The sequence below is a fragment of the Tenrec ecaudatus genome, chromosome 6, assembly GCF_050624435.1.
Source record: "Tenrec ecaudatus isolate mTenEca1 chromosome 6, mTenEca1.hap1, whole genome shotgun sequence".
Lineage (NCBI taxonomy): Eukaryota > Metazoa > Chordata > Mammalia > Afrosoricida > Tenrecidae > Tenrec > Tenrec ecaudatus.
Genome location: NC_134535.1, coordinates 129,717,758 through 129,742,641, shown reverse-complemented (window position 1 = coordinate 129,742,641; position 24,884 = coordinate 129,717,758). Strand labels below are relative to the sequence as shown.

General features: G+C 43.8%; 1 non-coding gene across 1 annotated transcript; it reads right to left on the bottom strand.

The window, feature by feature from the left end:
• Window positions 1-4,672: 4,672 nt before the first annotated feature.
• On the bottom strand, window positions 4,673-4,776 carry LOC142452069 (U6 spliceosomal RNA). Its single transcript, XR_012785132.1, has one exon. It is a non-coding gene; the product is annotated as a U6 spliceosomal RNA (small nuclear RNA).
• Between the last annotated feature and the right edge of the window lie 20,108 nt (window positions 4,777-24,884).

Sequence of the window (24,884 nt, the reverse complement as noted above, 5' to 3'; positions counted from 1 at the left end):
GAAGAGTTGTAGGAGAACGTCATATATGAAGAAGGAAAAGTCACTTTAAAAGGCAGGAAAGAAAGAAAAGACCAATGCAGATGTCAGAAGAGACTTTGAAACTTGCTCTTGAAAGTATAGTAGCTAAAACAAATGGAAGAAGTGATACTGCAATAGCAGTGAACAGAAAATCTCAAAAGGCAGCGTGAGAAGACAAAAAGAGTATGAAAATGAAGTGTGCAAAGATCTGAAAATGGGAAAGCCAAAAAAAAGAACATACTGTCCATACCTCAAGATGAAAAAATTAAAGAAAAAGAACTCAAGCCTTAAATTAAAACATCAAGGAATGCCATGGGCATGAAACATTGAAAATCGTGGGAGGCATCAAAAGATGATGGGAGGATTACACAGCCACTGAACCATTTCAAGAAGTAGCATCTGATGAAGAGCCAATGGTATTAAAGGAAGAAGTCCAAGCTGCACTGAAGGCATTAGCTACCAAAAAAAAAGTCAGAAATTGACAAAATAGCTATTTAAATATGTCAACAAGCGGAAGGAGCGCTGGATGCACTCAATCAATCATCTATGCCAAGCAATTTGGAAGACAACTACCTGGCCAACCGACTGAAAGAGATTCATATTTGTACGATTCCAAAGAAAGGTGTCCCAACAGAACGCAAAAATTATAGTACAGTATCATTAATATCACATGCAATAAAATTTTGCTGGATAATTAAAAAATGGCTGCAGAAGACAGGGAGCTGCAAGAAATTCAAGCTAGATTCAGAAGAGGACATGGCACAAATGAGTCGTTGCTGATGGCAGGTGGAACTTGGGTGAAATTAAAGAATACCAAAAGATATCTACTTGTGTTTTATTGACTATGCAAAGGTATTTTGGCTGCGTGGGTCATAACAAGCTGTGGATGTCCTCAAGGAGGATGATAATTCCAAAAACAATTGTGCATCTGCAGAACCTACACACGGACCAAAAGGCAGTCACTCGAACAGAACCAGAGGGTACTGAATGGGTTAAAATCAGGAAAGATATATGTCAGGGTTGTATTCTTTCACCAGATAGTCAATCTGAATGCTGAGAAAATCATCAGAAAAGCTGCACTATATGAAGACAAATGTGGCATCAGGATCGAAAGAATGCTTATTAATGACCTGTGATATGCAGATGGAAAAGCCTTGCTTGCTGAATTGAGGACTTGAAGCATTCGCTGATGAAGATCGAGAATGGCAGCCTTCAGTGTGGATTACGACTCAGTGTAAAGAAGAGCAAAATCCTCACAACAAGACCAATAGGTACCATCATGATCCATGGAGGAAAGGGTGAAGTTGTCAAGGATTTTGTCTTGCTTGGATCCACAATCAATGCTCACAGCGGCGGCAGCAGCAATCAGGAGATCAAATAACTCATTGCATTGGGCAAAACTGCTGTGCAAAATCTCTTTAAAGTGTCGAAGAGCAAGGAGGTCGCTTTGAGAACCACCAAGGGGCACCTGACCCAAGCCATAGAAATTTCAATTGCCTCGTAAGCATGGAAGAGTTGGTGAGTGAATAAAGAAGACAGAAGACTTGATGTATTTGAACGATGGTGTTGTCAAAGACTGCTGAAGGTACCATGGACTTCCGGCAGAAGGAACAGCTCTGCCTTGGAGGAAGAACTGCCAATGAGGAGATTGTGTCTCATGTTCTTTGGGCATATTGTCACGAGAGGCCAGTCCTGGGACAAGGACTAGTCGGCTTGGTGAAGAAGAGGGTCAACGAAAAAGAGGGAGACCCTGAAGGAGATGGATTGACACCATCGCTACAACACGGACTCAAATCCAGCAACTGTGGTGATGGCATAGGATCAGGCAGTGTCTCATCCTATTGTACACAGGCTCTCTGTGAGTCAGAACCAACTTGAGGGCAGTTAAAAATAGCATCCTTAGCGCATAGAAGACGACGGGGTAGCAGAGGACCACCATAACGGACACCCTGACCACCACCTCATTCTGTTTCAATGATGGCCAAAGGCCAAAGACCTCAGGAGGAAGTGAATGTGCTAACATTAAGTGTAGCTGAATGAGGGACTATTATGTGCATTTGATGTTGTGGCCATGTAGAGCTTAGTAAGCGAGTCTCTGTTCCAAAGGGCATTATAATCCAACAGTAGCTAGTTGGCTATACATGAGGTAGTGGTAATAATACGGAGTTATCAATAGTGCTAATAATATGGAGTTTTCAATGAGAAGATTTTTTGTTGCAAGTGGCAAAACTAATAAAGAGTCCACATCATCAAATGGAAGTCCTGTGAGTGGCTTGGAACTAGCTCCATTCATTTCAACACTAACTCACTCACTTGGCAAATTTGTCGGGATTACACTGATTGTGTTGGGACAATGAGGTCTCACCCATAGATCTGGTGATGGGGTCAATGTACTGAATGTGCCTTTCCATATTCCAGGCACTGTACTAGGTGACTTGATATGGATTATCTTTACATAGATTTGTCTTTACCTACTAGGTCAAGGCTAATATTGTGTTGAGTATATGAACAAGGAAATTGAAGCCCAGAGAAGTTAAGTGATTTCCCAAGATTGCGTAACATAGAAGTTGAAGCATCAGGATTCATAGTTAGGTCTCTGCCTCCAGATCCCACACTCATAACCACTAAACCCTAGCATATTGTGGCACCTAATGTGCTGCCTTTGCTGGGTCAATTGGGAAGAAGGAACACATAGCTACATCGGGAGATGATAGAGCAGTAGGGCCTTAGCTAGGCTTTACAAAGAAGTGGGACTAATTGGTAAGGTAAACGTTCAGAGATGGGATTCATGCTATAGTAGAAATAGCCAAGTAATAACAAGGGCCGGCCAGACTGCCAATTCTGCAATGTACAATCAAGTGGCAATTTCTGAGTTACTTGACTTCTGATTCAACAGGTGCAATACGAAGCCATCAGAGTTGAATTTAAGGTTTTGGGGGCAGAGTCTAAAGAAGTGCTGGCAAAACGACTTGGAAACACAAAATGAAACCAGATAAGTCAGATTCTAGGAAAACTGGAAAGTCCCTTGGGAAGGTGGCGAGTGGGCAGCTACAAAACTATGGATTCGCCATAGTGGCAAGCTTCGAGACATTACTCTACTGCTCTCTCAGCCCGGCCAAACCAGAAAGCATGCAAGACAGGCGTACAGATGAAACCTTACACTCTATGAGAATGTCCTAGTAGAGAGAATACCTGCAGTCGCCCTAAACGGGAGTTGGATGGAACAATGGACAAGTAGTACAACTTGCTTCATTTACACATAAGGAAGGAGATGTATTTGAACACTTACGCATGGCTTGGCGGTAATATGCCTCCCACAGTGCTTGGTAAATCCCGAGTGTTCAATAGATAGTACCTTTTATTTTTTGAACTGACATCTCCAAGGTCTCAGATATTGGTTAGTGACCAAAGAAGATGAAAATTCATGTCCTCCCCTCGATGCAAGAACACTTTGTTCTAATAACCCAGCATTCTGTGATGCTCACCTTCCCAACAATCACTGAAGACAAAGTGGGTGCATAGGCAAATGTGGTGAAGAAAGGTGATGGTGCCCGGCTATCGAAAGAGATAGTGCCTGGGGTCATAAAAGCTTGAAGATAAACAAGCGACCATCTAGCTGAGAAGCAACAAAGCCCACATGGAAGAAGCACTCCAGCCTGTGTGATCACGAGGTGTCGAAGGGATCAGGTATCAGGTATCAAAGACCAAGAACAAAAATCATATCAATGTGAATGAGGGGGGAGCACAGAATAGAGACCCAAATCCCATCTGTAGACAACTTGACATCCCCCCCAGAAGGGTCACCAGGAAGAGATGAGCCAGTTAGGGTGCAGAATAGCACCGATGAAACATACAATTTTCCTCTAGTTCTTTAATGCTTCCTGCCCCCACTATCACGACCCCAATTCCACCTTACAAATCCTGCTACACCAGAGCATGTACATGGGTGCAGGTAAGAGCTGGAAACACAGGGAATCCTGGACAGATAAGCCCCTCAGGATCAATAATGAGAGTAGTGATACTAGGAGGGGAAGGGGAAAGTGGGGGGATAAAGGGGAAATTGATCACAATGATCTACATATAACCCCCTCTCAGGGGGACAGACAACAGAAAAGTGGGTGAAGGGAGACATTGGTCAGTGTAAGACATGAAAAAATTATGAATTATCAAGGGTACATGAGGGAGGGAGGGGGGAAAGGGGGAATGACCTGATAGCAAGGGCCTCAAGTAGAAAGAAACTGTTTTGAAAATGATGATAGCAACATATATACAAATGTGCTTGACACAACGATGGATGTATGGATTGTGATAAGAGCTGTAAAAGTTCCTAATAAAATGATTTTTTTTAAAAAGAAAATGCATGGCATCAAATGCTGAGTTTAGTTCCTTCCATTATTATTTGTTAATGACATACAACTCACATATCACACAATCCAATAGTTCAATGATATTAATTTTAGAATGTGTTCTTTTTTGGATTCATTGTTGTTAGCTCCCCATTTCCCCCAACCTCCCTGCCCTGCGCCTAGGTAACTACAGAAAACCACACAAAACAAAAGCAAGGAATAAACAGGCAAAAAGCAGTAACATTGACAAAATGAAACAAGAAAGCCCCAGTAGAAAAGAAAGCAGAAATTATTAAAAACTGGAACAAGAAAATATGGAACACTTCACAAATTTACATGTAATCCTTGTATAGGGGTCATGCTAATCTCTGAGTCATTCCAAATTTAGTAGATGTGCTTCCGAAGTGAGCACTCCCTCCACTATTCCTAGCGTCCCGGTTCATTCACAGTGAGAACATACCAGATAGGAAACAGAGATAGCACCAGATGAAGAAAAGGAGAAAGAAAACATGGTTCATCTCTTTCTCATCCCAACCCATCAGAGGACTGTATAGAGTACACATCTCACAGTCGACCCACATACATAAAACACAGGGCTGTCATAGAGTACACACACAGCTCACAGCCGACCCACATACATAAAACACATGGCTGTCATAGAGTACACACACATCTCACAGCCGACCCACATACATAAAACACATGGCTGTCATAGAGTACACACACAGCTCACAGCCGACCCACATACATAAAACACATGGCTGTCATAGAGTACACACACATCTCACAGCCGACCCACATACATAAAACACATGGCTGTCATAGAGTACACACACATCTCACAGCCGACCCACATACATAAAACACATGACTGTCATAGAGTACACACACATCTCAGTCGACCCACATACATAAAACACAGGGCTGTCATAGAGTACACACACATCTCACAGCCGACCCACATACATAAAACACATGGCTGTCATAGAGTACACACACATCTCACAGCCGACCCACATACATAAAACACATGACTGTCATAGAGTACACACACATCTCACAGCCGACCCACATACATAAAACACATGGCTGTCATAGAGTACACACACATCTCACAGTCGACCCACATACATAAAACAAAGAGGGCTATCATAGAGTACACACACATCTCACAGCCGACCCACATACATAAAACAAAGAGGGCTATCATAGAGTACACACACATCTCACAGCTGACCCACATACCTAAAACACAGAGGGCTGTCATAGAGTACACATCTCACAGCTGACCCACATACATAAAACACAGGGCTGTCATAGAGTACACACACATTTCACAGCCGACCCACATACATAAAACACAGGGCTGTCATAGAAGGACAGTGTTGCAAACACCCCGCACAAGTGGTTTGCTAAGCAGGATTACAGACCTTCTCCTGACACTAACTAATGGTCTGAATCAGGTTAGTCCTCAGTTTACTCTTCTGGATAAGTTGACGTTCAGACAAGAGATTCTCAGCTTTCCTCCAACTCTGAATTTCTATAAAAGCAATTGCCTTGGTAAATCCCCTAGCTTTCCATCAAAGTCAATGTGATGGGTCCCAGGACGAGCTTTATAGTGCACCGGAGAGCGCAAAGAAAACAATAAAAGTGGGACAGGACCTAGGGTTGGTTTCAAATCCCTCTCGTCCATACAAGCCAGATTTGCTGGGCACGAGGGCTGAGGAGCAGATGGAAGAGACCCAGGAGTCTACATGAAGAAGGAAAGGTTTTTTAGCTATGTACATGGGTCGGTTGTGCGATGTGTGTGAACAATGATGTGCTCCGGTTCACCCTTTTATCCTTATAAGATGTTCTTGTCTCTAGGGCAGTGGCTCTCAACCTGTGGGTCCCGACTCCTTTGGGAGTCGAACAACCCTTTCACAGGGGTTGCCTAAGACCATCGGAAAACACAGACACGGCTCCCTCTGGCGTCTCCAGATGGGTCCACCCACATACAGTTATGTCCCCATGCAAGTACTCGGTGTGAAGACTGTTACCCATGCTACACCGTGCTTCAAGACAAAATTTCATTTATTTGTCATTAGAAATAAATATTTCACAATATGTAATTACATATCGTTTCGTGATTCATCACTATGCTTTGATTATGTTCAATTTGTAGCAACAAAAATACATCCTGTCTATCAGATATTTGCATGATGATTCATAACAGTAGCAAAATGACAGTGATGAAGTAGCAATGAAAATAATGTTATGGTGGGGGGGGGGCACACCACATGAGGAACTGTCTGAAAGGACCGCAGTGTGAGGCAGGTGGAGGACCACTGCTCTGGGGAAACATTTAGACAAAGACTAGATGGTGCCCTGCCGCCACTACCCACTGCTCTGAAAACATTCACATTAGAATGTTCTGGTTAGAGTGGGAGAGACACATGAAACAAAGCCCAACTCCTAAAAGAAACCAGGCTGACTGCTTGAATAAAGACGGGTGGAACCCCCCAAGACTATGGTCCTTAGTCAACCTTTAGGTCTAAAAGTAAACTCACCCTTCTACCTGGTATTAGGATAATCAACCACTTAAGACCAAAAGGTTAAATTATTTGCAGGCATGAGTTGCCGAGCCTGGAGAATCAGGACCATAGAATAATCAAGGACAAGAAAGTCTAACATAATCCCCAAACACGGTGTTGTATGTTCTACTTGCGTGAATATCAACAGGGCACTTAAAAGTTTGTGTGTGGCCATGATGATGCAAACCCTAGTCTGTCCTTGTTTGGGGGAAAGGAGATTGGTGAAAATCGAAAGATAAATGGAGGCGGTTAGTGCAGCGGACTAATGGACCACACCATTATCAGTCTCCACAACCCTCAGACCTGAGGAACTAGACGGCTCCCACTGTCACTCCAGGAACAGGAACGGTGACATAAGAAAGTCCTGGAGAGACTGGGAGAGGGGATGTGAAATAGGGCTTAGAATCCTAAGAGAGCAGACTGACTGGTTGGAGAAAGACAGGAGGACCCCATGAACTCCCCCATGTGGTAGAATAACCAACCAACTAAAACCAGACGGGCAGCATTAACCCAAGGACAAAGTTCTGAGGGTTAGGGCAGAGGTAGGAGTGGAAACAGGAAACACAGGGAGAAGGTGGGACAGCGAGGGCACCTTGAGGGCGGCAATGGATGAGTTGACACAAAATGTGGATGGGCTATGAAATGTAAACTGATGCTCTGCACTGTAAACCTGCTTAAAAAGACAAAGAAATAAAAGATATCCAGTTAGGGGGAGTTCTTGTCACTAGTAATGTTTGTGGTAAAGCCTATTTTGTCTGACAGTGTATAGTCAAGCCAGCTCTTTGGGTCATGATTTGTGTGGGGTATATCTTTTGTATCTCATTACTTTCAACCTCTTTATATCTTTGACTCAAAAGTGTGTCTCTTGAAGACAGGGTATCATTGAAAGTCCATTCTGTCAACCTCTGCCTTTTAATGGAAATGTTAGTTCATTTGCATGTCTTGTAATTACGGATGAGGTAGATTTATGCTTATTATTGCTCATCTGCTATTTTAAAATTTGTTTTCATCTTTTCAGCTCCCCTATTCCTTCATTACTTTTTTGTGTTGAGTAGATCCATTATTAAAATTTAAGTGTTCAATTCTGTTATTCCATCATCTCCTCTGTTTTAGCTACTTTCTTAGAGGTTACCATGGGGATTACAATAATTAACATTTTCAGTTAAAATATGCTGTGGTTGTTAGGTGCCTGTGTCAGTCTGGGTAGACTAGAGAAACAAATTCATAGACATTCATATGTGTATTAGAAAGTGTTGTAGATAAAGAGTAATTGTATATTAAGAAAACATCCCAGCCCAGTCCAGATCAAATCCATAAGTCCAATATTAGTTAGCCCATATGTCCAATACCAGTCTATAAATTCCTCTTCAGAGTCAGGCAACACATGCAATGATACTGAGTGCTGGAAGAGCACAGCCCACTGAGTGAAAAATCCTGAGTATCCAGTGGTGGTGGATGCATCTCAGCGCTGGTGTGGGTCTCCATGTGGCTCCTCCAGTTCCCGGGCTCTGGCTCTATCGGCGCAGCTCCACATGGCTTGTCAACAGGAATGTCTCACAGGGGGTGTGTCCCAACTCCAGTGAGCTATTTATCTCCTTCGTACCTCCAAATGAGGTCATCAAGCGGCGACCTGATTGACAAGCCAGACTCCACCTCTTCTTCAAGTTGACGGATTATATAACTGCCACACTGTGTCAAGTCAGTTCCAATGGAGAACACATGGCAATACGTGGGATACTCAATAGTCTTTGCCAACACCATGGTCCAGATGCAGCGATTCCTATCCAGTCCTAGTTACTACCCAGCCTTTGCATGCATATATGGTGACTGAAAAGACCATGACTTGAGTCTGGTGCACCTTAGTCCTCAAAGTGACGTCCTGGCTCTTCAACACTTTAAAGAGGTCTTGTGCGGCAGTTTGCCCAGTGCCATATGTCGTTTGATTTCTGAACTAATGCTTCCTTGCACATCGATTGTGGATCCAAACAAAATAAAATCCTTGACAATAATGTTGTCTACTGGGCCAGTTGTAAAGATTTTTGCTATCTTCACATTGTTTCTTCGCTGTGAGCCATACTGAAGGCTGCATCCTCAATCTTCTTTTTTAAAAAAAATCATTTTATTACGGGTTCATACAACTCCTATCACAATCCATACACACATCAATTGTGTAAAGCACATTTGTACATTCATTGCCCTCATCACTCTCAAAATATTTGCTCTCTATTTAAGCCCCTGGCATCAGGTCCTCACTTTTCCCCCTCCCTCCCTACTGCCCCCTCCCTCATGAACCCTTGATAATTTATAAATTATTATTTTGTCATATCTTGCTCTGTCCGACACCTCCCTTCACCCACTTTTCTGATGTATGTCCCCCAGGGAGGAGGTCACATGTAGATCCTTGAAATCGGTGCCCCCTTTTTCAACCCACCCTCCCTACGCCCTCCCAGTATTGCCACTCACACCACTGATCCTGAGGGAATCATCAGCCCTGGATTCCCTGTGTTTCCAGTTCCTATCTGTACCAGTGTACATCCTCTCTTCTAGTCAGATTTGCAAGGTAGGATTCAGATCATGACAGTGGCGTGGGAGGAGGGGGACAGGGGAGGGAGGAAGCATTTAGGAACTAGAGGAAAGTTGTATTATTCATCGTTGCTACATTGTACCTGACTGTCTCATCTCCTCCCCCAAGACCCTCTGTAAGGGGATGTCCAGTGGCCTACAAATGGATTTTGGGTCTCCACTCCGCACACCCCAGCTCATTCACTATGGTAAGATTTTTTGTTCTGATGATGCATAACTGATCCCCTCACACCTTGTGATCACACGGGCTGGTGTGCTTCATCCATGTGGGTTTTTCTGCTTCTGAGCTGGATGGCTGCTTGTTTACCTTCAAGCTTTTAGGACCCCAGACACTATCTCTTTAGATAGCCAGGCACCATCAGCTTTCTTCACCACATTTGCTTATTCACTGGCTTTATCTTCAGTGGTCCTATCAGGGAAGTGGGCACACAATATGATTTTTTTTGTTCTTTGATGCCTGATAACATCCCTTCAGCACCCCGTGGTCACACAGGCAGGTGTGCTTCTTCCATATGGGCTTTGTTGCTTCTGAGCTAGATGGCTGCTTGTTTACCTTCAAGGCTATAAGACCCCAGATGCTATATCTTTTGATAGTTGGGCACCATCGGCTTTCTTCACCACATTTGGCTGTTCACCCTTTGTCTTCAATGGTTGTGTCAGGAAGGTGAGCATCATAGAATGCCAATTTAATAAAGAATTCTTGCATTGAGGTAGTACTTGAGTGGAGGCCTAATGTCCTTCTGCTACCTTAATACTAAACCTATAAATATATGCACATTGATCTATTTCCCCATGCTCATGTATAAATATATTTACATATGTACATGTCTTTATCTAGACCTCTGTAAATGTCCTTTGCCTCCCAGCTCCTTCCTCTGTCTCCTTCGACTTCCCTCCTGTCCCACTATCATGCTCAGTCCCCACCAGGGTTTCAGCAATTCCTCTTAGTTACATTACCCTTGATCATGCCCAACCAGGCCTCCCACACCCTCCTCACCACCAATTTGGATCACTTGTTGTTCCCTTGTTCCTGGGTTTATTAACACCACTACCTTTCCCCCCACCTCTCCCTCTCCCATGTTCCCATGGAACTATCAGTCCCGTTGTTTTCTCCTCCAATTGTTCATCCAGCCTGTCTTATTTAGACAGACCTGCAGAAATAATAACATGCACAAAAACAAGACAGAGCAAAACCAAGCAACAATATACAACAAACCGATGACAAAAACCAAAACAAAAGAAAGAAAAGCTGTAGTTTGTTCAAGGATCATTTGTTGGCCTTTAGAAGTGTTTTCCAGTACAGTCTGTTGGGGCACCACGCCCGGGCCCCAAAGTCCTCTTCAGCATTCCCTGGGAACCTCGTCGCTCCATTCCCTTGCTGTTCTGTTGCCCATTTAGTGTTTTACCTTGGTGTGGCGGGATCAGATCGGGTGCAATTTCCACACTGTGTCTCCGGTGTTGTCCCCTGTCGGGCTATGGGTCAGTGAGGGACGTCGTGTCTCATAGTGGGGCCTGCTGTGTGGTCTTCTCTGTGGACTGGCTACTGTAATTGGGAACATCATCCTCACCGCCTGATGGGCCAGAATGTGCTCCATTCTCTCCTCCTCTCCTTTCATCTACTCCTGTGTCATCCGATCAGATATGTCCCTCTCTCAGAGCTGCATATTCAATCCTGTCCTTTGAATAAATTATTCTGGGGCGAGGGGCAGATGTCCCCTTAGTAGTTGGGATAGGGGATGGCCCCCCAGATCTCTCCACTGGTTCTCTACTCCATGCCGGTATGTTGCATTCACATCTTGGAGCACTGGGTTGAAGTCTGGTCCCTCTTTCACTGTGGAGACACAAACAATACCCTCCCCTTGAGTGGGTTAGTGCCCTGTGCCCCCACTACCCTTTTCTTTTTTATTATTATTTTTTTCCTTTCCCCACCTCCTTTTTAGTTGTCTACCATGTGTATCCCTGTATTTGGTCTGGTCCCTGCCATATTACGGGGTCCTCACCCCAGGAATGTTTGTATACTGTAGCTTTTTCCCTATGCCCCATTTGCCTTTTTTTTAAAGCTTACCTCAGCAGGCTTTCAAGTCTTTCTATCTTTAAGTCAATGCTATCTTGAGGTCTGTTTTCTTTTTTGCCCTCTGGGTGAAGTTGTTCTATGTGGCGGTCTCTTATTTATGCTTGGTGAATGTTGTTCTGCCCATACTGGGTCAGCAAGGATCTTTTGTAGGGCTGGGTTTCTTCTAACGTATTCTTTGAGTTTTTCCTTGTCTTGGAAGACTCTTACTTCTCCGTCTATCTTGATCGATAATTTGGCTGGGTAGTGTATTCTTGGGTTTGCATTGTTTTCCTTTAATTTTTGGAATATGTTACTCCACTCTTTCCTCTTCTCCATAGTTTCTGCTGATAGGCCTGAGCATATTCTTATATGGGAAATTTTATACGTGATTGCTTGTTTTTCCCTAGCTGCTTTCATGATTTTCTCCTTTTCCTCAATGTTGGATAATTTAACTATTATGTGCCTTGGTGACTTCTTCTTGGGAACCAATCTTGCTGGGGTTCTTTCAGCCTCCTGAATGGTTGCCTGGTTTTCATTCACTAAGTTGGGGAAGCTTTCCTCCAAGAATTCTCTCACTATTGTTGCAGATGACTTCTTTGTTGTGTCTTCCTCCGGTAAGCCAATAATTCTAATGCTGTTCCGCTTCATAGCATCAGACATAGCTCTTAAGTTTTCGTCAGCTTCTCTGATAATCTTATTAGATTTTTGTTCGCGTTTGTTAAAATCTGCTTGGCTGTCCTCCAAGTCACTGATGTGGTTGTCTGATTCCTCCAGTCCCTTCTCAATGTCCATGAGTGTGCTGCTGGTTTTTGTTATCTCCTCCCTAAGCTCCTGTATTTCTCTTTGATTTATGGCTTTTATCTTTTCTATCATTTCATCCTTTTTCTGTATTGTTTCCCTCATATCCTCTATGACTCCAAGTAGCATTCTGAAAATTTCTTTCTGTGACAGCTCAGTGTCTGCTTCCTCTATGCATGTTATTATGTTCAGGACATCTTCTGGCATTGCCTTTTGTTTGTCCCGTTTTTTTCGTTGAGGTCATTGGGGCTGATGCCTGTTTGTGTTGCGTTGTTTTAGAGGAGCCAGGTGCCATTTTCCAGGGAGTCAAAGAGCACTGGCTCTCTCTGGGCGACTTGGAGGAGTGCTTCTTCAAACTGCAGATAGCTTATTTTACTATGGGATTAACCTACCACATTATCCTCCTGTGGCTTCCCTCTCAGGGAAGTGACCCAGAAGGGTTGCCTGCTTTGGTGTTGCGGAGGTTGAGCAGAGGTTCCTTCAGCAGCTTGGAGCATTGAGGAGTGTTGGCTGAGCTGCCTTATGCCCCCAGGCACACAGGCAGGAATTGTGCAGTAAGAAGTTGAGCAGAGTATCCCCCTAGTGGGGTCAGCAAGGTTTTTCCCAGCCTAGCTAGCTACACAGGGTGGAGCTCACCTAGCTGGGTGTGGCGCCAGTGTAAATGCCCTAGGCTGAGGAGAGTGGTCTGGAGGTTAGCAGTACAGGTGAGAGACCAAGAAAGAGATAAGAGGAGAAAAAAATGTTAAAAAGCAAGCCCGCTGAGCCTGAGGATTTTATTTTTTTAATCTCCCTGACCAGCTAGAGTATAATCAAATGAAATTGTCTCTCACAGTCACTGGGCTGCAGCTCCTTGAGGTTTAAAGCTGACTCTTGCTACAGTGGGTCTTTGTTATGCTAAAATCTCCCAGGCCCTGTAGTAGAGTTCTGGCATTCCTTAGCTAGGTTGTTTCTTATGCTGATTTATGTTAAGGGCCTCTGCCTATGTGATCCTTGGAGCTGAGCAACCAGACTTGGGTTTCAGTTTTAAACCAATAATATATATTTCACTCTTTTTAATTATTATTATGCTTGTGATATGCTATGATTTGGGGACTGTCAGGCTGGCCCCAGAGGGGGAGATCCAGCTTATTAGGGGGATTGTTTCCTTCACGGCCAATTGGAACTAAATTTGCTCCCTGGACTCCAGACTTTCTCCCACACTACAATCTTCCTAAGGTAATACTATATTTTTTCTTTTACTCTAAATTATGGCTACCTGCCACCACTTCCCTGGCCGTGAGCTCAAGGCAGCCAACCACGCAGAGAGCTCCGGAGTGGGGTTCCCCTTGTGCCTGGGATTCTGTCCCCTCTTGGGTGTCTACCTGCAGAAATCACTGCTCCTGGCAAGGGCACAGCCCGTGCCGGCGGGCTCATCAAAGCTAGAGTGCTTTAAAGCGTTCTTAGTTTGCTTTGTGAGTGGAAATCCCACACAAAAAGGGGTTCAGGATAAACCCTGGTACTCTAGTTCTAATTTCAGGACTCCACCTCCCCATTTCCTTCGCCTTACCTCCCAATTTTCTGGTCTGGCAGCAGGAGCTTCCGATGGATGAGTCCTATCTGGTCGCCATTTTCTCCTCCCTACAGTTATCTTTTAAATCATGTAGTGGAAGAAAAACATTACACACAAGCATAAATTTATATAGTCTTTTATATTTATGTGGTTACTTCTACTAGTGTTTTAGTTTCCTTGAGATTTGCATTATTGTCTACTGTCTCTTCATTTCAGCGCAGAGGGTTGTATTTCTTTTTTTTCTTTTTGACAATTACTTTAAAAAATAATATTATTAGGGGCTCATACAACTCTTATCACAATCCATACATACATCAATTGTGTAAAGCACATTTGTACATTCATTGCCCTCATCATTCTCAAAGCGTTTGCTCTCCACTTAAGCCCCTGACATCAGGTCCTCATTTTTCCCCCACCCTCCCTCATGAACCCTTGATAATTTATAAATTATTATCTTGTCATATCTTACACTCTCCAACTTCTTCCTTCACCCACTTTTCTGTTGTATGTTCCCCAGGGTGCAGGTACAAAATATCTACTAGTGACAAATTCTCTCCATTTTTATTCATCTTCAGAATGTCTGAATTGCTCCTCTGTTTCCCAAGAATAGTTTTTCTGGTTATAAAATTGTTGCTTGGTGATCTCTCATCATTTTGAATATCCTACAGAGCTGCCTTCTGGCCTCCATGGTTGCTGATGAAAAATTGCACGTTACACTCATTGAGGGTCCCTTGTGCCCCATAAGTAGCTTGTCTCTTACTGCCCTCAAGATTCCCTTTTCACTGGCTTTGGCATGTTAACTATGATGCATTTCGATGTCAATTTCTTTGGATTTGTTGGAACTTCTTTTGTAGATTATTTTTTCTTCCTATTTTAAAACTTTTCAGCAATTATTTCTTTTTTTATTTTAGCAGTTATTTCTTTAAGCATTATTTCTGCTCCTTTCTCTTATCTCCTCCTCTGAGACCCCCATCCTACATGCACTGGCAGGCTTGATAGATCTCTGAATCTCTAGGGCTATGTCTCTTCTTAAAGATGTTTCTATCTACCTGAAGCTGTAGTCATCTCATTTCAAGTTGGTTAATAATTTATTTTGCCAGCACAAATAGTCTGCTGGTTCCATCCAGTGAATTTTTAAATTTTAGTTATTATGCTTCTCAACGACAGGATTTCAGTTGGAGCATTTTGTATAATTCCCATCCATTCAACGATGCTCTCTATTTGGCGGGACATAATCCTCCTGGTTTCATTCTGTAGGAAGTTTCCTTTACGTCGCTGAGTGTATGTATACTAGCTGATTTAAAACCTTTTATCTACTATAACCACTGACTGACTGGAGGTCCTCAGGTGTTTCATCGACTGCCTTTCCCTGTATGTAGATCATACTCCCCTGGTTTTTTGTGTCTCATAACTTTTTATTGAAAACTGGACATTTTACATAATTCAATGCCAATTAGACCCTCCCCTTCCTGAGTTTATTGTTGCTGTTTGTTTTTGTCATGTACTTACTGACTTTTCCATTAGACATTTTGAAAGTCTATAGTCTTTGTCAGATGTAGGCACTGAAGTTTCTCTTCAGTTATCTTAGAGCTCAGCTAATGACTAAACAAAGATTTCCTTGAACCAGTATGTCTCCAGGCTTTTCCAGGAATGCATATTGAGACATGCTTTCAATATTTTGGCTGGCAGTTTAAAATTGTCCTTAAGCATCATTTCCTGCTACAGTGATCCTCAAGGTCAGCTAAAGGTCAAAGATGAAGGTCTTCTCAGGTCTTTCCTAAGCTATCAAATGGCATCCTAGACTCAAAGGATGTGTTGGAGCTTTTACAGGCCCTGATTGACATCACCTTCTCCAGGGTTTCTTCTCAAGTTCTTTGGTTAGTCTTTCATTAGGATTGACTCATATTGCTGCCCCAGGTAGCTGTAATGTTAAACAATTGTCACTGATTATTATGCACAAATGCTCTGCTTATAGGATTGTTTCCAGCTAGAATAAGGTCTGATTCAGATCAAATAAAACTCAGCCCTGAGAATTGACTTGACCAAGGAGTTTCCAGATAAGTCATACAGCGACAATTCTCTGGAGATGGGGTCTTGGGGGGTGTATGTGTCGGGGGGACAATGACTAAATCTGTTCTGCCCCTTCTAATGGCTGCTGTTTTTTGTAACTACCATGATCCCGAAGTTGTTGGTTCTAAGCTACAGTAGACCTGTGGAAAAGGAAATGAGAACAGGTGAAGTTAAAAGGTCACAAAGCCTGGTTTTCTGACTTTCCATTGTTTTTCTTGAGTAACTATCCTTAAGACCGTTGCAAGTGATTACCTTCAACCATTATTTTAAAAGTTGACTTTGACCATCTTGCTGCTTTTTTGGAGGAGATTTTCAGAGGCCCTTAACCTGCCAATCTGCAAGAACGAATTTCTAACAATTCTGTATGCCCAGCTACAGAATGGATAGCCTTTAAAGTGCACATCCCTTCTATACTTCCCCCAAATCTCATATAACATAATTGTAGGACTCCACACACCAGACACAGCTGTTGAACACCCCCCATACACATAAACCATCCTGTTCAAATACTAGGTTCTCCTTCAAATATTAAGAAAATATTGGGAAGATAGCAGGGTATAGGAAAATCCACCTGGAGAGAGAAAAGTCACAGGCAATGGTGCTCTGGTTAAAAAAAAAAAAAAAAAAAGCCTACCAATTGTGAAGTCCCAAGCATGGAAAATCATTAAAACTGAATGAGCAATAAGAATTTTCTAAATTATACATGCACACCCATGTTTATTGCAGAACTATGCACAAAAGGAAGAAAATGGAAACAACCGAATTGCCTGTGTTAGTCCGGGTTGACTAGAGCAACAAATCCAGAGACACTCATATGTGTATAAGAAAGAGCTTTATATAAAAGAGTAATTGTATATTAAGAAAATATCCTAGCCCAGTCCAGACGAAGTCCATAAGTCCAATATTACCCCATGTGTCAATACTAGTTCAAAAATTCCTCTTTAGACTCATGCAGCCATGCAATGATGCTGAATGCAGGAAGATCACAGGTCAGGAGGTGGAAAGTCTTATGGATTCAGAGGCAGTGGAAGAATTTCAGCACTGGTGTGGGTCTCCACATGGCTCCTCCAGCTCTCTGAGTGTCTCAACAGCAGGAAAGGAAGGCACAGTGTGTGTGTGTCCTGTCTCCAGGGAGGAAGATAGGAGTTCCAGGAATCCTCAGAGAGCCATGGTCACACAGAAACATTATTGGCTATGACCTGATTGACAGGCTGGACTCCACCCCTTCACAAGTTGACAGGTTATGTAACTGCCACAGCTCCCACCGGTGGAAGCAAGGGTAAGAAACTGTGGTCCATCCACACAGCGGAAGACTACGCATGGTTAAAGAATAATGAGGGAACTGGGAAGCCTTCATGACACAAATGGAGCCGGAGGACATTAAGCTGAGTCCATGAAAGGACAAACATTGCACAAGACCACTCATATATAAAAAAAAAAAATCACACATACCCTCACCAAGTACTTTCAGTAACCAAATATGGGGGAAGAGGTTAAACATGATGGTGTAAATTACCACCAAGTAATAAAACCAGCTAGGACCATTCTGAGCAGGGATCTTTAGATCTCCTACAGCACCCTTTGCATTTTTATTTTCTTCAATGACTCTAGCACAAACACTGCCCATTGTCTTTGGTTTTCAGATCATTGGCAAGTGCCAACTTGATTCCCATCTATAGTTATCACAAGACTGTTTGTGCTCATTTAGTAAGGGCTTCCAGACTGCTACGGACCCAGTTGCCCCAAGATGAGGAGCAGATGCTTAGGGCACTGAGGAATTACCCCTACATGGACCATTCCCACCAACACATCCGTCTTTCCTCGTGGCACTCTGACCTTGTTCAAGGAGCACCTGTACCTACTTCTCAGTACATTCAACACGAACGGGAGAAAAATTAAGATAAAAATAAATAGACTTTGATGGCTACCAGGAGAGGGAAGGATGGAGGGAGAGGGACATAATAGGGTAGCAAGTATACAGGTGTCCACTAGGTGACGGGGATGACAGCAATCGACAAAAAGGAGATGGGAAAAGGGCGAAGGGGTGCCAAGCTAATGGGAAGGTTGGTAAATGAAGTTATCAGTTCCAAAACGGATAATGTGATAGGAAATCCCCACCTAATTCCCAATTAAACATCTTTCACAAACTAAAAAAGAAGTCTCTGAAGGTGTTCAGAGAGCAGAGTTCATTTGTGAAATGGAAGAGAATGCAGGAACAAAAGAAAGAGTAAACGATAAGGCTACTGTCGCAATGGAAAGCATCCATAGGAACGCGCTCTGCTCCCGCTCTAGCAAGGACAGGTATGGGATGTGGCGCGCAGAGGGGCTCGGACCCTGCCTGCTCTTCTAAGGAAGAGTCACAGCCAGGATTTTCCAAAGCGTAGCTGTCCACACACCCCAGTCTTCATTAAAAACAAACAAACAAACAAAACAAAAACAAGCATCTATAGTCCAATCTGGGAGAAAGGCAAAGCCCATAACATTAGACCTGATTTGATTTTCAACATTTTCTGTATTTTTGTTTTGTTTCTGCTTGTTCTTATTACAATGTTATCTCGGAGGTGTTGTGTCATTGGGGGGGGGGGGGGTCACCCTCCTGAGGTTGTGTTCTGTGTTTTCCTGTGTTCTGGTATGTGAGACCCAGGATTGGTGAACCTATAGGGGCAGCAAGTAGAATAAGAATTTTGGGGAGGGGAGTATATTGAGGGTGAGGGGGCAAAAGGAAGATGATGTCCAGGAGTCCAGAAGAAAAAGAATGTTTGGAGAGTGACGGTGGTAGCTATTGCACAATTCTGCTTGACGTGGTTTAACTATGGAATGATATATGTATTAATTCCCAATTAATAATAATTTTTTAAAAGCTACTCTCTAAAGCCCAGAAGGCAGTTAGTTCTACCCTGGCTTATGGAGTCAGCAAGTCCTAATCGATTTGATGGCAGTGAGTTTATATCTCAAATGATCCTCTTTAGTGTTTAAAAACTGCTTCCCTCTTTAAACATACACATTACTTTTTTGTTTTTTATTATTAATCGTTTTATTAGGGTCTCACACAACTCTTATCACAATCATACATACATCAATTGTATAACTCACATTTGTACATTCATTGCCATCATCATTCTCAAAACATTTGTTCTCCACTTAAGCCCCTCATCTTCCCCTCCTTCCCACTCCCCCTCCTTAATGAACCCTTGATAATTTATAAATTATTATTTTGTCATATCTTGCCCTGTCCAACGTCTCCCTTCACCCACTTTTCTGTTGTCTGTCCCCCAGGGAGGAGGTCACATGTAGATCCTTGTAATTGGTTCCCTCTTTCGAACCTCCCTCTACGTTCCAAGTATCGCCACTCACACCACTGATCCTGAAGGGATCATCCACCCTGGATTCCCTGTGTTTCCAGTTCCTATCTGTACCAGTGTATATCTTATGGTCTAGCCACATTTTTAAGGTGGAATTGGGATCATGATAGTGGGGGAGGAGGAAGCATTTAGGAACTAGAGGAAAGTTGTATCATTCATTGTTGCTACATCGCACCCTGTCTGGGTCGTCTCCTCCCGGAGACCCCTCTGCAAGGAGAACTCCACTGGCCTACAAATGAGCTTTGGGTCTCCACCCTGTGCTCTCCCCCTCATTCACTATGGTAAGATTTTTTTTGTTCTGATGATGCCTGATACCTGATTCCTTCAACACCTTGTGATCGCACAGGCTGGTGTGCTTCTTCCATGTGGGCTTTGTTGTTTCTGAGCTAGATGGCCACTTGTTCACCTTCAAGCCTTTAAGACCCCAGATGCTATATCTTTTGATAGCCGGGCACCATCAGCTTTCTTCACCACATTTGCTTATGCACACGTTTGTCTTCAGTGATCGTATCATGGAGGTGAGCACACAATGATATGATTTTTGTTCTTTGATGCCTGATAACATCCCTTCGGCACCTCGTGATCACACAGGCTGGTGTGTTCTTCCATGTGGGCTTTGTTACTTCTGAGTTAGATGGCCGCTTGTTTACCTTCAAGCCTTTAAGACCCCAGACGCTATATCTTTTGATAGCTGGGCACCATCAGTGTTCTTCACCACATTTGCTTATTTACCCGCTTTGTCTTCAGTGGTTGTGTCGGGAAGGTGAGCATCATATAATGCCAATTTAATAGAAGAAAGTATTCTTTCATTGAGGGAGTACTTGAGTGGAGGCCCAATGTCTTTCTGCTACCTTAATACTAAACCTATAAATATATTCACATAGATCTATTTCTCCATCCTCATATATAAATATATTTGCATATATACATGTCTTTATCTAGACTTCTGTAAATGCCCTTTGCCTCCCAGCTCTTTCCTCTATTTCTCTACTTCCTTCCTGTCCCACTATCATGCTCAGTCCCCACCAGGGTTTCAGCAATTCCTCTTGGTTACATTACCCTTAATTATGCCCTACCAGGCCTCCCACACCCTCCTCACCACCAATTTGGATCACTCGTTCCCTTGTCCCTGGGTTTGTTAACACCTCCCCCTCTCCCATGTCCCCCCAGAACTGTCAGTCCTGTTGTTTTCTCCTCCAGATTGTTCATCCAGCCTATCTTATTTAGACAGACCTGCGGAAATAATAACATGCACAAAAACAAGACAGAGCAAAACCAAGCAACAGTATACAACAAAACAACAACAACAAACCAATGACAAAAAATAAATAAATAAATAAAACAGAACAAGAAAGAAAAGCGTGTAGTTAGTTCAAGGACTGTTTGTTGACCTTTAGGAGTGTTTTCCAGAGTAGTCTGTTGGGACACCACGCCCTGGCCCCAAAGTCCACCTTCAACATTCCCTGGGGACCTTGCTGCTCTGTTCCCTTGCTGTCTGTTGCACCCTCTTAGTGTTTTGCCTCGGTGTGGTGGGATCAGATCAGGTGCAATTCCCACACGGTATCTCCAGTGCTGTCCTCTGTAGCGGGGCATCATGTCTCATAGTGGGGCCAGCCATGTGGTCCTCTCTGTGGACTGGCTGCTCTAATTGGGGTCATCGTCCTCAAGGCTTGGTGGGCCAGGATGTGCTCCACTCTCTCCTCCTCCCCCTTCATCAGCACCCATGTGCTCTGATCAGATATGTCCCTCTCCCAGAGCTACAGATTCAATGCCGTCTTTTGAAATAATTTCTTCTGAGGGGAGGGGCACTCTTAGCAATATTTGTAAGTTTAACATATATCATTGCTCCCCAACACCTCAAGCCTCTGAAATAAACAATGTTCCCTCATATGCCACCTTCCCTCTGTTGAGAAACACCAGATATGATGTCTAGGGTTCTTTACACTTTGGTGATTGTGTGGATGGGTTTGCCCCATTCCTTTCATCCAAGTTTGATGGTGACCTCCTGGGACACATCCCTCAGAGGATTAGGCCACCTGGAGCATGGACTGGACTCCTGTGAGACTAAGCCCTGCTGGTAAGCAGCCCCTGAGAAAGTGGGATGTGTTCCAGAATCTTCCACACTGTCATGAAGGCGATGAAAGGCACTGACAGCCTCATAGGTCAACTCCTTGAACTAATAAACTGGTTCTGAAAAAATCAGTGTCATAAGAACAACATGGTGCCTGGCTATCAAAAGATACAGCATCTGGGGTCTTAAAGGCTTTAAGATAAACAAGCGGCCATCTAGCTGAGAAGCATCAAAGCCCACATGGAAGAAGCACACCAGCCTGTCTGACCACGAGGTGTAGTAGGGACCAGTTATCAGACATCAAAGAACTAAAAATCTTATCAGTGGGTGCCCACCTTCCTGATACGATCACTGAAGACCAACGTGTGCATAAGCAAATGTGGCGAAGAAAGCTAATGGTGCCCGGCTATCAAAAGATATAGTATCTGGCGTCTTAAAGGCTTGAAGATCGACAAGTGGTCATCTAGCTCAGAAGCAACAAAGGCCACATGGAAGAAGCACACCAGCCTGTGTGACCACGAGCTGCCGAAGGTATCAGGCATCAAAGAACAAAAAATCATATCATTGTAAATGCGGGTGAGTCAGAGTGGAGACTTAAAGCCCATCAGTAGGCAACGGGGCACCCCCTTACTGAAGGGTTATGGGGAGGAGATGAGCCAGTCAGGGTGCAGGGTAGCAATGATGAAATATATAACTTTCCACTAGTTCTTAAATGTTTCCTCCCCCTCAATATCATGATCCCAATTCTATCTTATAAATCTGGCTAGATCAGAGGATGTAGCAACTGGAAACACAGGGAATCCAGGACAGATAACTCCTTCAGGACTAGTGGTGAGAGTAGTGATACTTGGAGGGTGGAAGGAATGTGGGGTAGAAAGGGGCAACCGATTACAAGAATCTACGTATAGCCTCCTCCTTGGGGGATGGAAAGCAGAGAAGAGGGTGAGGAGAGACGTCGGACAGTGTAATATATGACAAAATAATAATAATTTGTGAATTATGAAGGATTTATGAGGTAGGGGGGAGTGGGGAGGGAGGGGGGAAAATGAGCAGCCGGTATTAAGGGCTCAAGTAAAAGGCAAATGTTTTGAGAATGATGATGGCAACAAATGTACATGTGCTTGACACAATGGATGGATGGATGGATTGTGGTAAGAATTGTACTTGCCCCCAATGAAATGGTTTTAAAAAGAACAACAACCCCCTTTGAGCTTGGTCCGTTCTTACTGCTTGCCAGGACCTTATGCAAAGTCATTACACATGTTTACTCCCTGCAGTCACTGTGTTTGGTAGCCACTGCCAGCCTCTGTTGTCACAGCAGAAATGAAACGCAGAGTGAAGAAGCTCAACAAGCCCAGGGAGGGATTTGAAGGAGGGTATGTAAGACCCTCTCTAGTCTACTAAGCACACCAGTGCTTCCCAACCCTCAGCCATCAAGTACGACCATGCACTGCTGCAGCAGAGTCCCATCTAGACCAGGAGCCAGCCAACTGCGGCACCAAACCATAGGCGGTTCCTTCGGTACCTACAGGTGGCTCTGAAGTAAAACTGAAAATGAAAATAAAACTATCATAGTTTCATTGATAACCGTTTAAAGGACATTCCTCATAGAATAGTGCTTTAATTTGTTTGTAAAAAATATAGTTATGGCGCTCAAATAATTTTTAATTTTTGTGAGGGACAAGACTGGATCTTCTGTCTCAAGAGTTTGCCGAGGCTGTTACTTAACTCAGTTTTGTTTTTATTTTCTTAAGTTGACTCACTTTTAAAATTCAAATAGCTTGTTGTTAAAAGGAATCTTATGTCACTACTCAAAATGGCAACTCAGCCCGATTATCTGAAGAATGTCAGGCTGGTGTGTTAATTGTATTAGTATTATTTTAAATGCTAATGTGAGGCCACTGGGAGCCCTGAGGTATAGGGGTTACACATTGGGCCTAACCATAAAGCCAGCGGTTGGAAACCAGCAGCTGCTCCTGTAGAGAAAGGGACAGGCTTTTCCACAGAGCTGCAGTTCTACCCTGTCCTACAGGTCTGCTTTGAGTTTGCATCCAATCGATGGCAAGAAGTTTATAGTTTGGATTTTGGTTAGTAGGAGACCACATCTACTCAGACTAAGAATGCTCTTCCATCTACCCCATAAAAGCATCTTGGTTCTCCCTCTGGAGAAACAACACTGCCCCATCCTGCTGTCCAGTCCAAGGCCTGAGAAGAACCACAGACCTCTGGTGGAAGCCTCAGTTAGCTGCATGGGTTCCCTTCTAACATCCCGCATGAGTGGCCCCAAGTCCTTTATCAACACTGCCATACTCAGGGAACGTCGGCTGAGCAAACTCATTCCATGAGCAGAAACCTGCCTTCCCTGAAAGTGTTATCAGAGACAGTCGTCTTGTTTCCCAGGGCCAAAGAACAATTCTAATGGACAGATCAAGAAAATCAAGTGTAAGCTTGTGTTTTATGAATCAGATCAGTCTGCAGAAGATAGAATGGAGCCATTTCCCCTTTCTTATTGAGTCAAATGTGTTCCCAGCAGGACTGGGGGTGGGTGTGGGGTTTTTGGGGGGCGGGGTGTGTTTGCTCCAGGAGAGTAGAGCTGGGGAAGGGCCCCGTGTGTTTTGCTGTGACTGATTTCAGCGGCTGCAAGTTTCTGAAGTAGCTTCAAGTGGCTCTTTCTTATTAGTTACACTTTCAGGAGACTGCACTGTAAGGTGGCTGTCAGTGAACCAATCAGACCCAGAGGTGAGCAGTCTGCTGGCAGGTGGGTGAGGGGAAGGAGGAGTTTTGCACTTGGGGGAGTAAGAATGAAGGAATCCCATGCCCACCCCAATATCTGACCAACTGTCAGCATCAGTGAGGAGGTGGCTGGTTCTACCTTGCTTCAGTGGCCTGAGGAAGCACTGGGGGGTAGAGAATGCCAGTAACTTCAGTAAGTCAGTTGACCTATTTGAACTTCAGGTGCCTAATGTCACGTGGTACTGGAGAAGATTCCATCAGGCAGGCGAAGGACAGCACAAGACCCGGCGCATTGTAAGTAGATGCTCATCAACGTGGCTGTTCAGATGTGGATGGCCCATTTCGTCCAAAGAGAGAAATGTCTAATATAGACAATGGCTCTCTGGGACATGACTCCCCAGCAACAGAAATGTTTTAAGAGGCACCACCACTGATGACTGCCCTCCTCCTCCTCCTTCGTCGGGGAAGTTCTAAATGGTTCCTCCATGAGGGCTAGGAGTGGACCTGGGAGGCCCACGGGCTTCCTTACAACCTTAGAGTGCTGAGCTCGCCTAGGAGACCTGCCTCAGGTTATATAGTTAGTGGAAGAGTAGGACCAGCACTCATCCCCCCACGCCCTCAGCCCCCAACACACACACACACACACACACACACACACACACACACCAAGCAAGCCCTTACTCCCATCATACTGGATACCATGGGATTTTAAAAAGTCATTCTCTGGA